Source organism: Miniopterus natalensis, chromosome 18 (genome assembly GCF_054644295.1).
Source record: "Miniopterus natalensis isolate mMinNat1 chromosome 18, mMinNat1.hap1, whole genome shotgun sequence".
In the NCBI taxonomy this organism is placed as follows: domain Eukaryota; kingdom Metazoa; phylum Chordata; class Mammalia; order Chiroptera; family Miniopteridae; genus Miniopterus; species Miniopterus natalensis.
In genome coordinates, this window is record NC_142098.1 from 9786754 (window position 1) to 9803743 (window position 16990).

Consider the following 16990-nt stretch of genomic DNA (forward strand, 5'->3'; position numbering starts at 1 on the left):
TAAGGGTCTATTAAAACTGAAGCTCAAATAATAAAAACAAGGGAGGCTGGGTGCTGTGGCTCAGTGGCTGAGCATCGACCTATGATTCCCGGTCAGGGCACATGCCGGGGTTGAGGGCTCGATCCCCAGTTGGGGGCGTGCAGGAGGCGGCCGATCAATGACTCTCATCATTGATGTTTCTATCTCTCTCTCTTCCACTACTTTCTCTCTCTGAAATTAATTAATTAATTAAATAAATAAAAACATGGAAATCTAAGGTTTTTCCTTTCTTTCCAGGTTCACAATTTATCTTCAGACTTTTTTTTCAATTACAGTTGACATTCAATAATGTATTACTTTCAAGTGTACAGTACAGTGGTTATACATTTATATAACTTATGAACTGATCTCCCCAATAAGTCTAGTACCCCCCGGCATCATACACAGCTATTACATTACTGACTAGATTCCCTATGATGTACTATTCCCTGTGACTATTTTGTCACTGCCAATTCGTTCTTCTTAATCCCTTCATCTTTTTTAGCCAGCTCCCTAAGCCCTCTCCCATCTGGCAACCATCAGTTTACAAAATGTATGAAAATAATACTACATATATTTTAGGCATATTCTGTATCTAGTAAAAATATAAGCCATATAGGGGATGTCCATACAGCAGAATCATAATAGTGGTGCCTCTGGGAAGGAACACAGGGAGGGAAATGGAAATGGAAATGAAAATGAAAGAGATGAAAGATTTATCAGCAAACCATTAGTTCTTTGATTTTTTTAAAAATTTTGAAGCAAATATAACAAATGTCATTTGAAAATTCCGCTTGATGGCTACCTAGGTGTTTCACAGTATTGTCTTCAGCACTTTTCTTTATTTTTGAAAGTTTTCATAATTATAATCACATAATGCTTCTTACTATCTATCAAGGATAAAAAGTTCTTACTAGCTACACAGAATCAGAGTATCTGCCATTAAAAGAAAGCTTAAAGGAAAAGAAAGATCTGTGTGTACACCTACACATGCATGCACATGTGTAAGTGGCAGAGTCCGGTCTGGTATCAGACGTGCATGGCCTGTATGTGGAAGACTGTCTGGCACATAGCAGGTAGCTGGTCAGTACTGGTTCAATAAATGCATGAAGTGTGTCGCACTGGTGAGTGAAACATTTAAGAGTCAATTTGTATGAGGGGAGATTCGCCACTGTTGTGCTGCGATGGCTTAAGAATGAGGACTTGGTTTTGCACGTACATTTGAGGGTTCACTACGAGAAACAGAATATGGTACCTGACCCAGATATAATGATCTTTATTCCAACCGAGGTCATTGCTTTATGAAACGAGGAAGGATGTCTAGGCTACCAGGGAAGTGACTTTTCCCATATTTCCCTGAATACAGCCATTCTACTTTGGGAGCCAAGTGACAAAGCATGTCACACCCTGAATGAGCATGAGTGAGTTGCAGAAAGCATATTTTCCCAGCTTCTTCAGACCCGGCATGGCTTTGGCTCAGCAAGGACTCCAGGAGACCGACTTACTTTGGCACCTCAAGAATTTGCTACAGAAAACAGTACATATTTCCAGCGAGAGGGCTCCATGGTAACTCGACATGGCACTCCATAGCTTTCTGTGTCTCCACATCAAAGCACTTCCCCACATAAAATACTTATATAGCATGAAAGCTGATTCAACAAGAATTTATAGAAAATAGATGAATAAATGAAAGCTAGGTGACAGAGAGATAAATAGATGGATAGATGAATCACAGGTATAGAGATATCTTTTCCCCATTGGAAAAGACTTCTGCTGTATTAGGTAAAATTTAGCTACTAAAACATTGAAAAAATATGCCAAAATTCATGAAAATTCTCTGTTAAAAAAATAAATAAGATCCTCAGGAACATTTTGCAATTAACTATGCTCCATGTATAAGGAACCTAAATATGAGAATAGCAAGCAGACCTACACAGTGGGAGGAAGGGGGCTTTGCGTGCCTCACGTTCTTTTTTGGCTCCAAGTTAAGACGACCGGGAATGTGGTCTCGATTTTGAATGTGCCAAATATGTTTGTCAATCGTGAGCTGTGCTTAATTAATTAGTCATGCACATTTAACTTTAGTACTTTTTGCACATCTAAATCATTACTATAGCAATTAAAAGGCTGCTTTGATTAGCTCCTGTCACAGTGTGAAGCACAGCATACTTTTGTCAGCTTCCCTTTGACAATCTAGCATTTGGGTACTGGTTAGAGCAACTAATATCCTATACATTTGGAGGAAAATAACAACCAAGACAGGTGACAGGAAAGGTGGCCTGGCAGTGGAAGATCAGTGAGCAAATGCTGGCACCATAAAATCGGTGAATACACACTGGAAATTGTAACAGCACATGTTCAGGAGGAGTTCCCAGAGGTGGAGGGAGGTGGTGTGCTGAATAAACCAGGAACATGTTTCTTTTGGTGAATTAAGGTGGGAGGAAGTTAACAGTCAGAGATTTATTTGTCTGGAGCAAAATCAATGTCAAAACCTATAAAACACCACTGGAACCAGGCTTGTTCCTGTCTGGGAGACCTAGCCTGGATCTCATAATCACTAATAAATACTGTGGCCAGGTGAAGCCTGTGCCAAGTTAAGCTCTCCCCAAGGGCCGTTTCATACTTTAACAAGCCCAGCCGTCAAGAACGTTTTATGATATTAGGTTGAACTTCCTCTTAATTGATAAATAGGTGTTGCTTTCCCCTCTGAGCCACCTGTGGATGCCGTTTCACTCTCCACCTGGCACATATATGTCTCCCAGTCCAGAATGTAAATGAGTAGCGAATTCAAGAACAAACATAGACTTTGAGCCCCCCACTCGGAGCTACATGTTAACCAGATCTTCTCACCCATTCCCCTCACCACCAGCCCTTCAGGTGACAGCTCATAGCTTACTATAGATTCACGATGTTTCTAAGGCACAGAAATAACAGCAACTATTTAGAGAATACGGTGCCGTTTCTCATTTCAAAATCACCCCCAAGGGCTAATAACTCCACACATCTGGTTTGTCTCAGAAGGTCACTAGCACCTCTGATAAAATTCAGCTGCGGAATAGAAAATAATATTTCATCTAAGAAGTTGATGATCCATAGGTAGCTAATGAAAAACCACTATTGAGTGATGTAAGGTACATCAAAAGGGAGGGGAAGACAGCTCTGAGTGACTCATGGAGAACTCAACACCAAGAAGAATGAAGAGCTGGAGAAGGGGGCGGGAGGAAAGAGCTCCTCAAGGAGTCAGGGATGAAAATGCTTCCCGGGCATTTCCTGAGCACTCCAGAATGAATTACTGAGGTATCAGTCAGGCTTAAACAAAGGTGGCCGTGTGTTTCAGAAGTCTGAATGTCCTCAATGAAGAAGTTTAATAACTAAACCAACATTATTTGGATTCCACAGTTCCTTGAAACCCCAAATCCTCCAGTACCCTGATAAAACTGAAATTTATTTTCAAATTTTTCTCAATAAATTTCCCCCAAAATACCCCAAATATATGGGTATGCGGATATATGTACACATATGTACTAAATATGTTCCTATTAAATTCTTGTATATTTAGGGCTACTCAATAAAGGCCATGCTGGACACTAGCTCCCTCCCACCTGCACAGGACTTCCCTTAGCAATTACACACGCACACGCACACAGCATTATCTTCAATTTTCCACCCCAGATTCCTCTCCTCCGCACACTGATCAATTCATGCCTCCCACCCCTTGCATTTTCTCTAGCAGTCATGCTCTCTCCCCTTCTGCCTTCACAGCCATTCTCATGAAGAAGGTAAACTAGTCTGACTGTCTCCACTTCCTCACTTCTCAGCCCACCGCAATCTGGCTTCCACTGAAACCGATCCTGCTGAAGTCACCCAAGCCTCCCCATCTGCCAAATCACGTAAAGACTTCTTGGTCTCTCTTGTACCGTCTTCCTGAAAGCACTGGATTGCTGATTTCTCCCTTCTTGAAATTCTGCTTCTTTCCCCCTCCCTTCCTTTCCTCTGCCCCCCAACTCCCACCTCAGCCTCTCTCAGTGGCTCTTCCTCTTCCAACATCTCCCTAAAAGTTAAAAGCCCTAGAGGTTCTTCCTTATGGTGGATACATTCATCTAAGCCAGAAGCCTGGGGCTTATCCTAATACACCATCATCTTCATCTCCACATTCGATGTACACAAGTCCGATCGGTTTTATACTTTCATTTTCTACCTAGCCTCTAACCTACTGCCCAAAGTGCAACGACAGTGAGATTTCTAAGAAGTGACCTGATCTAATCCCTCTCTTGATTGACACCCTATAGTGGTTCCCCGTCCATTATAACTGTAGATTTCTAACTTTTTAAAATAGGAATGGTTTCTGCACTGGAAAGCTATTAATTATGTATAGCAGCAAAATGCCTGGCAACTAGTATACGCTCAATAAACAATGCTGATTAAAATGGAGTTCAGCTTAAAACATGCACACATTTAAAGGTGAGTGGTCCTTTAAAGCAGGGGTAGGAGCAACTCCCTGCCCGCCGAGCACACTCTCATCCACACCTCAGGCACCTCTGTGAACCGCCAGGAGTTCTAGGGCATATCTGGGAAACCAGAGACCTATGAGATAACATTCAGGCTTCCTAGCTTGGCTATAGTCCCTTGACAAGTTGATTTCTACCCACTCTCCAGCATCATTTCCAGCTGCTCTCTGCCTTCACCTTCACTCCAGACTTGCCAAACTGAATTACTTGCACTGGCTGGATGTGCCAGGCCTTTGCACACGTAGTTGTTTCTGCCTAGAATAGTGTTACCTCCTTTACAGCCTAGCAAACTCCAACCTATTCCTCAAGTCCAACTCAAAGATAAAGCCTTTTCTGATCCCATAATGTATCAATCCCTTTGTGACATTTATATACCACATACATATCTTTATTATAAACCTTGTCACGTTCTGAATCAATTTTTATTTATAGGTTTATCTCCTCTCCTGGGCTATGAAGGCAAGAATGGTTTCTGATTTATCTCTGTAGCCCAGGGTCTAGAAGAGTGCTTACTACTCAGGAGGCACTCAATATATGTTTGCATAATAAAATTCTCCTGGAACAAAACATTCTTTTATATCATTTCCTTTTCGTAATGAGGTAGAGAATAAACAATTTTTAATCCTTTCTATCATTTTGTAAGTCACAGGCTGTCCCATGTTAAAAATTGGCCAGCTATTCTTCTACTATGTTTCGCAGAAATGAATCAAGACTAAGCCTTGTGGATTCACCTAAATATTTAGAGAGAATGTTAGTCTTTTTAAATGAAATTGAGATATCTGAGTTTTAATGGGTTATTATAACTGTCCTTCTCTTGGGCACTACTGAAATAATGTCTTGCATCTTAGATTTTATACAATGAAATAAATAAGAAAAAACATGTGGATCGTGTTTGTTTAATGTGGGTGAAGTCATCAGAGAATCTGATCCGAATGTGTTAACATTCGGATGGGGGCCATCTCTTTAATGATGTAAAATCGGAAATAAGAAACATCAGATGCAGATTAAGACTATCTGATGGCAAAATTTAATTCAAACTATGAAAATGAGACTTTTCCCAGGCAATTAGAAAACATCCTCTAACTCTCCTCCGTTGGTCTCCAGAGTCAGTGTTCTGCATCAATGTTCACATCAGCTTCCTTACAATTCTGAAACACCAATGTGTTGGTCTTCTGGTAGATGACTATGTCTTCCACTTCGGGGCAGCTTTGCAATTATGAAGTAGAGAATCATATTAAACTTTAACTCATACCACATCATCACTCAGTCATACCACAGTAACATGTAGTTTGCCTACCATCTCATTAACCCAGAAATATCTGGTATAACCCAAGACTTCTGCACATACCAACCAAATGTACTTGACGTTCCCAAATATGGCATTGCAGGACCCTGAAGTACCCTCATGGAAGGGAGATGAAATGAATCCCTTGAGTCTTGTTTCAATTCCAAGACTACTTTACTGTATTCTAATTCCCTGAAAAATCATGATTTATATAGAGCGTACATGGAGGGAGGATGTATGTGTAAAATATTTGTTTGTAACACCCAGTCCACCAATCATGACCCATAATAGAAAACTTAACCTAAATGAGGGGTTCTCAAAGAGTGCTCTAGAGACTCTTGAGGAAACGAGAACCTTTTAGGAGTTCTACAAGGTCAAAAGTATATTTGTAATAAATACCAAGACACTATTTGCCTTTTTTATTCTCATTCCCCCACAAGCTGGAGTTTTCCAGAGGCTACATGATATGTAATATTGGAACATATTAAATGTGGAAGCAGATATGAGAACCCAGCTGTCTTCTGCTAAGCCAGACAGTAAAGATATTAGCAAAATATAAACCAATCTCATGAATTTTTTGGTTTGGAAAATATAGTTTATAAAAATATGTTATTTATCTTTAAATGCAATGGGAAAATTTGGAATTTATTGTGTCCCCTGACTCTGAGCAGTCATATCTTTGATATCTTCTGGAAAACTCTCACTTGTCCCTTTCAAGCTCATACACGCAACGTCTTTCCTATTTTCCATCTTTGTAACTTTGTCCTGCACTTCGGGTAGCCCCTGCAGATCTTTCCAGTTTGCTCAATCTTTTTACAATTCAGTCTAATCTTCTTATTTCGCCCTTCTATTGCATTCCAAAATTCAATTATCTTTTTTTTTTCCTTAGAATTTCTACTTTGTGTTTTTAAATGTCAGGTTTTGCTTATGTGTATGTTCTTAGTAACATTTTACTTCTGATATCATTTCCTTAAACCTTTTAAAAGTATAAAACTCATTTTATATTCACTCTCTGATTGTTCGGTCACCCGGAGATACTGGAGGTCTAATACTGTTCTTTATCCGGATTGCACTCACTCACAGAAATCTGTTTCTTCCTGTATGATGCAGTTTTGGGTTGTTAGTTTATATTCAATCAGTCCTTACATCCATGGGAATCCTATGCAGCCTGGTTGAAGGCACATATCTTTAGAGAGGATTTGCATTTGCATCTGTTAGGCATCCAAGGTGCCCGAAGTAGTATATATTAGAACTCCTAAACCACTTGAGGGCAGGCTGTGGTTATAAATTCTCAGGGGACACTTGTTACCCACTGTATTACCAGGTCAGGCCAGAGATTTTGCTTGATTATTTCCTTAGGGTGCTATTTTTTTCTAGTTCATCTTTTCATGGAAAATGTAGTGCTTGAGGATTCCAGTTTCAAGTGAGTCTTGGTTTCACCTTGGTTCTCCACTTTGTTGGGCCCAAGGTCTTGTCTTCACATGGCTGTTAAACACTGAGCATCTTGGTTACCTGGAAGAGAAAATGCCCCTGGCTTCGATGTCTGCTTCCTCCCTTGGTTTTAAGCGTCTTCATTTTTGGTACTGGGGATTTGCCTTACTTTTTTGCAAGCTTAGCTCTACAGATGAGATTGCTGTTATATATTCTTTAGTATTCTGGGTGTCTTTTTTTTTTTTTTTTTAGAAGGTTTTCAGATTATCTAATTTGATATATTTCCCAGGGAGATAAATAGGTACATTTCTAAAAGATGAAAGGCCCCTATCACTTGCCCCACCAATTTTACTTCAAGGAATGCATTCTTTGGATGGGAATTTGCATTAACCATCTAAGTTTAAAACAGACATAAATTTTAATCCAGCAATTCTGTTTCCTAGAAATGTGTCCTACATATACACTCACACTTGTATCAAATGCCACATGAATAATAGTATATGTTGCAGCAGGCTTAATGAAAGAATAAAGATTATAAACAACCCAACTGTCTATTATTAGAATAGTTGAATACAGTACTTCTTGCAATCGTCAGCAGTGATTGAAAAAGAATTGACCCGGCCAGTGTGGCTCGGCGGTTGAGCGTCGACCTAGGATCCAGGAGATCACAGTTCTATTCCATCAGGGCACATGCCTGGGTTTCAGGCTCAAATCCCCAGTGGGGAGCATGCAGGAGGCAGCCGATCAATGACTCTCTCATCATTGATGTTTCTGTCTCTCTCTCCCTCTCCCTTCCTCTCTCTGAAATCAATAAAGATATATTAAAAAAAAAAAAAAAGAATTGAAAAGACCCATATGATCTGATGTGAAAAGCTGTTTATGATGCAATTTGCATGGTTCCTTTATGTAATAAATACAAGATACGTTTATATGTGCTTATATATTCACAAAAAGCTTCTGAAAAAAAATACAATTAACAGTTAACAGTAGTTTCCTCCAGGGGTTGGAAGTGAACCATTGTTATACAAACAATTGCTTCTAAGTGACAAATGTGCTAATTTGAAATTATTTTTATCCATTTGTATCCTACTGCTTTATTATGATTAGCAGTGTTACTGGAGGCATTTAAAAATAAAGTCTTTCTCTCCAAACTGTTCTATAGCCCTTAACATCCACTACCTGGCTGTCTTTCCCTCCCTGTCCTTAACCTGTCAATTATTATTCCAAGTAACCTGGTTGTCCTCTGCTGACTCGACTAGGACACTCATTACCTAATGCTCTGAATATAATGGCAGAGACTGAAACAGGTAGAGTTCTTACTCTTATCTGCCTTGACAAGGAAAGATTTACAGTGTGCACGAAGGACTTAAATGTTAAATGCCAAACCACTGCAGAGAGAAAAGAAGGGCTCACTGAGAATGAAGTAAGAAGCCAGACCTATTGCTTTAGCTGTGTCACAGCTTGATCCAGCAGGAGATACTGATTTCAACATCTGAGCCCGATGTAGCTTCTGGCAGAAGCTTGAATTTTCAGAGCTGCTTAATTTGTAAGGACCAGTAGCTGAGTTAGGCATTTATGCAGCTGGGAACATCTTCTGGCAGGAGCCTGAAGGTTTTCCTTTGAACACCTTCATCCTGTCACATGATGAACTCTCTTGATGATGAGGCACAGCTTCGGTTACTTAATTTCCCAGTAGATTTAGTTGCATAAATATGACAGAGCCTATGTAACGTTACCTCGCCTTTCAAATACTAAAATGTTGCTCCCTTTTTCATTCTCTTTGAGGTAGGCTTCATATTGGTGCCATGATGAAAGCTGGCCCAGTTACTATTCCACATCTGGATGGCAATTTTCACCATTTTGTGATGTTTTGTCATGAGTTACGTGTTTAAGATATTTTTGTAAAAAAATATTGATTACAGGGATGCAGCTATTTGTTTTATTGTTTTGGTTACTTGGTTATTTTGTTTTGTTTTGAATAAGAATGGGAAAAAATGACCAACAAAGACAGGAGCTTTCCTTTTAAGAAGATGATTATTTCCCTTTTGAGTTCTTTTTTGACAGTTTGATAACTGTTAAAAACGAGCAAAAGAATACTACACATTGTCTCGGTATGCATGCAAGCACATCCGCGATAAAAACCATACCTGTCTGTGACAAGCCTGAAACTGCAGGAGAGCCGTGTTTTAGACTGGGTTCCCCCAGCAAAGTCTTAGACCAGGACTTGAGTGCAGGGCATTTATTGAGAGGCATCCCAGGCAGTAGGAGGGAGGGAGCAGGGAGACTGAGATAAAAAGAGGAGAAAAGCCAGGAAAGGGTGTGTTGTGGAGGCCACTGTTTCAGGCAAGAGCTCAGCTCCACAAAGACCTCTGAGAATTGTCTCCCCTAAGGGCATTTATACAAAGTTTGTTCCCTGCAGTTCCAGTTTCCCCTGAGAGTGTTAATTCTCCCATACCTTCTTTTTTTCTAATAGTTCCACCCCCCTCCAGCTTTATTGAGATATAACTGACAAAATTATAATGTATTTAAAATATACAACATGAAGATTTGATACATGTATTCATTGTGAAAGGATTCCCATCATCAAATTAATTAACACACCCATCTCTTAGACAGACATGAGCAGAGCACAGATGATGGGCCAGGTACAGAGACTCACCAGGGCGGAAGCCCGGGATGCCTAGCAAGGGGCAAAAATGGGAAAACAAGAACCTTGTCCCCAAGGTAACTTATCCTCCCCCAGCACATCTCTGGTCATGAGGTTTAGACCCCCTGAGGGTTTCCTCCTTAAAGATAACATCTAGGCCTCAGTTGTATTTTTGCTCCAGGCCCAGAAAAGCAGTGAAACCAGACTTGACCGCTTGGCTGCCTCAGGACCAGCTGCATTGACTAATGACCCCTCCCCTGGCACAGACCAGTCAGTGGGGACCGTGACTCTGGAAGAGCACACCTAGAAAACTGATGAATATTCTATTGAGACACTCCCCTGAGACCTCCCCTAAGATTCCCACCTGCAAGAAAGAGATAAATATGCTCAGGACAAAGGACCCAGTGTGCCCCTCCCCATAAGGGAAGCACCCCGGTGCCATCTCCTTCCCTCTTCTTCCCTCTGAAGGGACCCCACAAGACTTGCAACCGCAGGAGCAGTGGGCAGTGGCAGCTCATCCAGGGCTTACCCTCTGAACCTGCCTCCAAGGTCCCCTTCTCTCTGACTTCTCAGTGAGCCAGAGCAGCCCAGCCTGGGCTCCCCGGCTACTTCTTCCATGCACCTTCCTTGTCTCACTGTCCTAAGTACATTTTTCTGCCATCATGGACCCAAATACCCTTTGACTCAGTGCTGCGTAGCTCTTCCCTTTGGTATCTCCACCCCCATCCCTTTTTCCTCAAATAAATTCAATTTTTCTTTATTCACCGTCTGATGGCTATTTATCCTTCGCGTGCACCATGGACCTTAACCTTTCACCATCACCTCACTTAGTGACCTTTCTGTCTTTCTTCTTTCCTTTTTTTTTTTTTTTTGCAAAAATACAAGTTCTACTCTCTTAGTGACTTTCAATTACACACTACAGCGTTATCAACCGTAGTCACACGTTACACACTAGGTCCTAAAGCCTTGTTCATCTCAGAATCGAAATGTATGCCCTTTGACCCGCCTCCCTGCCATGCCCCGCACGCCAGGCCCGGGCAACCGGCATTCCCCTTGGTTTCCATGAGTCCCACCTTCTTTAAATTCCTCACACAGAGTGGGCAAAAGTAGGTTTACAGCTGTTCGCATGAATGATGCAATAAAGAATAAATCATATAAGAACAAACTTTGTTTCACAGACTCACACCTGTCAAGGTACTTTGGCCCACCCTGTATAAGCGAGAGATACCACGGAGCATCGGTCTTCCTCTGCTGACTTATTTCTCTATCCAGGAGTTGGTTGTTAGCGTATAGAAATGCAACTGATTTTTGAATATTGATTTTGTATCCTACAGCTTTACTGAACTCACTTATTAGTTCTAAAAGTTTTCTGCTGAGGTCTTTAGGGTGTTCTAGAAAACAGTATCGTGCCATCTGCAGACAGAGACAATTTTGCTTCTTCCTTTCCAGTCTGAAGGCAGGTGTTTGGGGCTCCATCCCTCAAGCGGGAGCCTTCAAATGGGGCGCTAGGTGCGTAGCACACACCCTTCGCTCCCCAGGAAGACACTGGGAGCGGGTGTTGCATGGCAAGAATGTGTCTTTCCCACCCATTTCAATATGGGTATTTTCTTAGTTGCCTCATGTGTAGGGGTCACCCCATTAGTCTCTGGGTTTCTCACGAACATAACCAGTGCATGTGTGGCTGGTGCGCCCATGGGAGCAGGGCATTCAGGGGCCTCCTATGTCCTTATCTTGGTCACTCCCCACTTTTGAGAGTTTATTCATATCAAAGTCTGTGAGCACTGATACTGAGCTCTGTGGAGGGTGCAGATATGTGTAAACAGAAACAGGAGAGTTAGCAGTCTGAGAAACAGTGTGGTCCAAGGGCACCAGGCGAGGATACCGGGCTCCTGGCCCCCCAATATCTTTCCTTATGGCTTTCTCCCACGCTGACCGTCTACCCATTCTTTGCATTTCTCAGTCTTTTATTAGAACACAAACACTTTAGAAAGGGAGGTATTTGGGGGCCATGCTCAGGCATTAAATTCTATGTCCAGCAACTCAACCATGTCATCCAAGACATGGTCTTTTTTATCCCTTTGCTCTGCCATCCTCAGAAAATCTGATTTGCCCTCGGGTTGGCTCCATTCTTAGCCACAAGATGACTGCAGTAGTTCTAAGCATCCCTTCCAAGCACAGCAACACCTAGAGACCAGGAAAAGACCAGTGTTTCCCTTTTAAGGGCAAGAAACATTTCCTAAAGCCCCAGATTTCCCTTTGATATCTCACTGGCTAGAACTGTTTCAGATGCCCACTCCTAAGCTAATCAAATGTGAGGAACGGACTTATCATAATTGGCTTAAACCAATCACCACTTACTCCTAAAGGCTAGGACAGGGTCACCCTCCCTTCCATGAGCCAAGCAGAAGAGGCACCTGAGCAAAATCTCAGCTCTCCCTCGAGAGAAAGAAGGTAAAGGGCGTTGAGTGGGCAGCCGGCAGTATCTGCCGCACCGCTACTGCTTCCCCGGGTTCCTTGTGTGCCAGACAGACGCCTTCTCATTGGACTCCACTGAAATACTGCCTGTTGCTGGAACCCTCTGATATCACCAAGCAGAACGGAACGCCTCGTCCTCTGAGCTCCCATGCTGCTGGGTTCAACCCCCTGCGAGAGCACTTATTACATAGCTAGCATTCTGCTGCCTTCAGAAAAAGCCAAACCTTGGAAGAAAGGCACCATGCTCTATTACCCTTGAATTTAACCTCGTGGAAAGGAAGAGAGGTGGAAAGAGGTAGGGAGGAAGGAGAGAAGGAAGGACTTCACTGCTCTGAGTCTCAGGCTATCTATAAAATAGGGGTAATTTTCACTCCTAACAGGGCAGTCATGTTAAAGATTAAATGGGATAATATACAGAAAGCACCCAGCACAATACTCAACACACAGCTTCCTGTATATTTTTGGAGAACATGCACTCATCTTGTATTTTTTAAATACCATCCTCCCACCCCTCACACACATTTCCTAGCACAATACTTGGTACAAGTATAATTGCTTGATAAATGTGTTGATAGTACTTCAATCAAAGAAATACAGATTACTAAGCAAGTTAAACAACCAGCTCAATTCGCCATGTCCTAATTTCCTTTATTAGGCTGGCTAAGAGCACTTTTTAATAACATTTCCTAAATTCTCTATTAACAGAACTCCTCATTGAGGCTTTCCTACGACCATCCAGAATATTTGATCTGCACGCTCCACCTCAGCAACCTTTCACCACACACTCTTGCTTTTCTATTCCACTCTCTTCAGTATTCTGGGCTTCATTTCAGATCTGTCCTTCTGAGGTATGCTGTCCTCCCCTTCCTAACACTTCTTTGTTGCTAAAAATAGGTGATGTCCCTTCGGAGCAAAAACACTTGGCAAATCAGTTAGCTTTTATAGGTACAGCTTTATACTGGTCTCTGAGATTGGGACATGGATGGATTAAATAAAGAAGAAGCTCACAACCATCTCCTCTCCATGTATCCCTGCACTCCTCAAAGGAGTCTACAAAACTTACGTAAAAATAGCAATATAATACTCATCGAAAATGCACAAGCTAAAGGATGCTAAGTGAGACTTTGCAAAATGCTGAAGAGTAAAGAAAACAGCCAGCTCAGAAGATCACCAGAAAGCATTTTGAGGAAGCATTTGATTAAAGGGTCCTACAATCAACCCAACAAACTAGAACTGGAGCTGTTGTTGGTGATCGTGATTTAATAAACACACTTCTAAAGGGGAACTGGAGCATATAACACAGCCAATTTCCCTTAGATTTTAATGGATGGCTTTAGGACTTCTCTCATCTAGGCTATCTCTTGGTATGACACTATCAGCTTAGGTTCTGCCTGGACTCAGTTCCTTATACATCCTGTGACGTTTTGTAACGTTAACCCTAAAAGAGGCATCAGTATATTACTTAAAATATTCCTCTCATATATTGGATATTCAACTGCTTTGAAATACCCTATTTCCCTGCAAGTAAAACTTTTCTATTAGATATAAAATGTAACCCTCTTTACATCTGCATACGTGTGAGTGAGTGCGTTCCTGTGGCTGGAGCCCTATCTCTACGGTATCGAGGCATTATGCTGCTGCATCCATTTATGTATTCATGTACAAATCTGTTTATGTATATAACTGAAAATTAGCGTGTTTTTACCACTTCGAATTTCTGAAACTCATCTCTGGAGTTGCATTGTCCTAATTTCTTCGAATAAAAGTAGTGAAATTGCAGTATAAACTAAAAATTGCTCAGAAGCCTAAATTTAAAGGTAGCTAGCCCAATTTAGTACTCAATTAAATCCTATTCTGTTTCATCTACTAGCAACTATGTCAATGCACTTGTCAACTACTATTCTCTGGATCTCCTACCCTTGACTCAAAAATCATTTCACCTTCTCTTTATTTTCTAGAGCTCATGCAATGTTTCCTGCCTGCTGTTCAGTATTTCACATATATCCTTAGGGCCATGGTTCTCATAGCCTGATTTATAGGCCTCTGGTTATCTGTCAAAAAGGTTCTTTAGGTGTATACATAGTCCAAAGAGTAAGTCACACAAAAATGAATATGGGGGCATGGTACGCATGAAGAATTAGATGTATTCTCTAATGGAGACTGATATTGTCATAGAATCACAGAGCAAAAAGACTAGATTGACATTCCAACAATATTATCACTAATGAGTGGTTATCCAGCTATTAGTTGAATATCTCCAGTGTTGGAGAGCTGAGAGCCATCCCAAACATGCTTCCCATCATGACAACTCTCATACATCAAGGTCATATCTGTTTTCCTATACTTTCTACCATTCAAGTATTCATTAAAAGCTCATTAAAGTTGCTAGCTTATAGCCAGTCACCCCTTTGAGAATCTAATGAAAATGATGGACCCTCTTTATAGAAAACTGCACATGCAAAATAATTTTTCTTAGAATTTCAAGGAGTACACAGTCATGTAAAACCCAGTGATCCACAGACTCCTTGGTAAAGAATTTCTCACTAGTGTTTTGTATGAGAGATAAATGGAGGAGAAATAATCCAAGGTTTCCTCCTTCAAGGAGCTTACTTTCTAATAGCAATAAAGCCATATAAGGTAAAGTACTAATTATACAGGGGGAACAGAACAGTCCGCTCTTGCTTGTATAACTGGATGGAAGTCCTTGCAAATAGCCAGCATGCAGTCTCCTTCCATAAGGGAAATAAAGGCCTTTGCAGGGTGCTCAGAAGCATCATCGGGTGACACAGGAGAGCAGACGAGGGTGCTGGTCATGGTCTGATACATGGTACTCAATACATTCTGCTGAACAAGTACATTACCTTAAACTAAAATGCTCCCTGATCCTCCCAAAAAGAAAGTTGAAGAGAATAAAAATATTTGCATTAGCCTTCAAGCTTCCTTAAGAATAGCATTTCTGTCCACCTCACCACTTAATCCAAAAAGGTCAAAGCATTTCTAAACCCGAAGCAAACCTCTATGAGATATGTTTTAGATGAGGTAAGGAAGGTTAAAAAAGATGTGTCCAAGGTCACTAAAGCCAAACTGTACAACAGAACCCAGAAGGTTCTCCAAGCAAATCTTAGGAAGGGGAGAGCTGGTACTTCCATTTCAATTTTTTTTCATTTAATTTTATTTTTTCCATCACCATTTATCTCTCTACGCCCTCTTCCACCTCCACCTTCCTCCTTCCCCGCGCCCCCCAATCACCGCACTGTTGTCCATGAGTTCTCTCCGTTTTGCTCAATCCGCCCCCTCGGCAACAGCCCCCCACCACCACCAGAGCTGTCTGCCTGCTCTCTGTCTACGAGTCTGTCTCTCTTTTGCTCAGTAGTTCAGTTTGTTCATTAAATTCCATATGTGAGTGAAATCATATGGTACTTGCATTTCTCTGACTGACTTATTTTACTTAGCAAAATGTTATCCAGGTCCATCCATGCTGTCACAAAGGGTAAAATTTTCTTCCTTTTTATGGCAGAGTAGTGTTCAATTTCTTAATAATAATACCAGTTGGAGAGCTTTAAGAAAAAGTGATTAATTTTCTTTGAAATCTAGATGTTACTATGTTTTCTTTATATGAGGGTAACCTTGATGGTTCAGTAAAGAAACTTCATCAAATAAGGTAACAGGAAAAACCTCTTAGCTGGTTCATAATCACTTCTATAGGGTATCCCAAAAAACTGTATACACACACTTTGAATAATTATAAAGGCAGTGCTTATTAAGATACATTTCATTTTCAAATTTGAGCTATCAGCTGTTAAAATGTGTATACATTTTGGGGGAAACACATTGTATTTGCGTTATAAAATTGGCCTGTAATCAAACACAAATGTTTTCTTTCAGCTGAGAACTTTTAGTTCTTTATATGTATGTTATATATTGTAAGGATGGTTTTGTTTGGTGTAATTTTTGCTTAAATAAAAGGATCTTACTTAAAGACAAATAAAATTTTGCTGTCAAAAAAGTTAGCACTCCACTACCAGTAAGTGAAATATTCCTTTAACCCCTTATAATGTCTTTCCTCAGATAAATCAAAGAATTAGCATAATGCAACAGGGATCAGAAAGTATGAGTTCAAGTCCTGGCTCAAAACACAATAATTGTGTGACTTTGATCAAATCACCTAGTCAATCTGAGCCTCCATTTTGGCGCCAGTAAAACTGAGCTAATAAAATCTGCCCTGTTGCCCTTTGTGATCAAAATGAGGTTTATTTGAGGTAATGAACATGAAAACAGCCTCTTAAAATTCTGTATTAGTGTTAAGACAATATAGTTTCACCCAGAAGAGATGTTCACCTGGTGCTAATTAGGTCTCTCTCCATTTGTGTAGTGTCAGAATCTTCAGGGTCAAATGGAGTAGTGGGCATAAAAATTAAGATGAGTGCCTTGGCTGGTGTGGTTCAGTTGGTTGGGCATCATCCCATGAGCCGAAAGGTTGCTGGTTCGATTCCTGGTCAGGGCACATGCCCGAATTGCAGGCTTGATCCCCAGTAGAGGGTGTGCAGAAGGAAGCTAATAGATGTTCCGATCTCACATCAATGTTTCTCTCTCCCTCTCCCTCTCCTTTCCCCTCTCTTTAAAAAT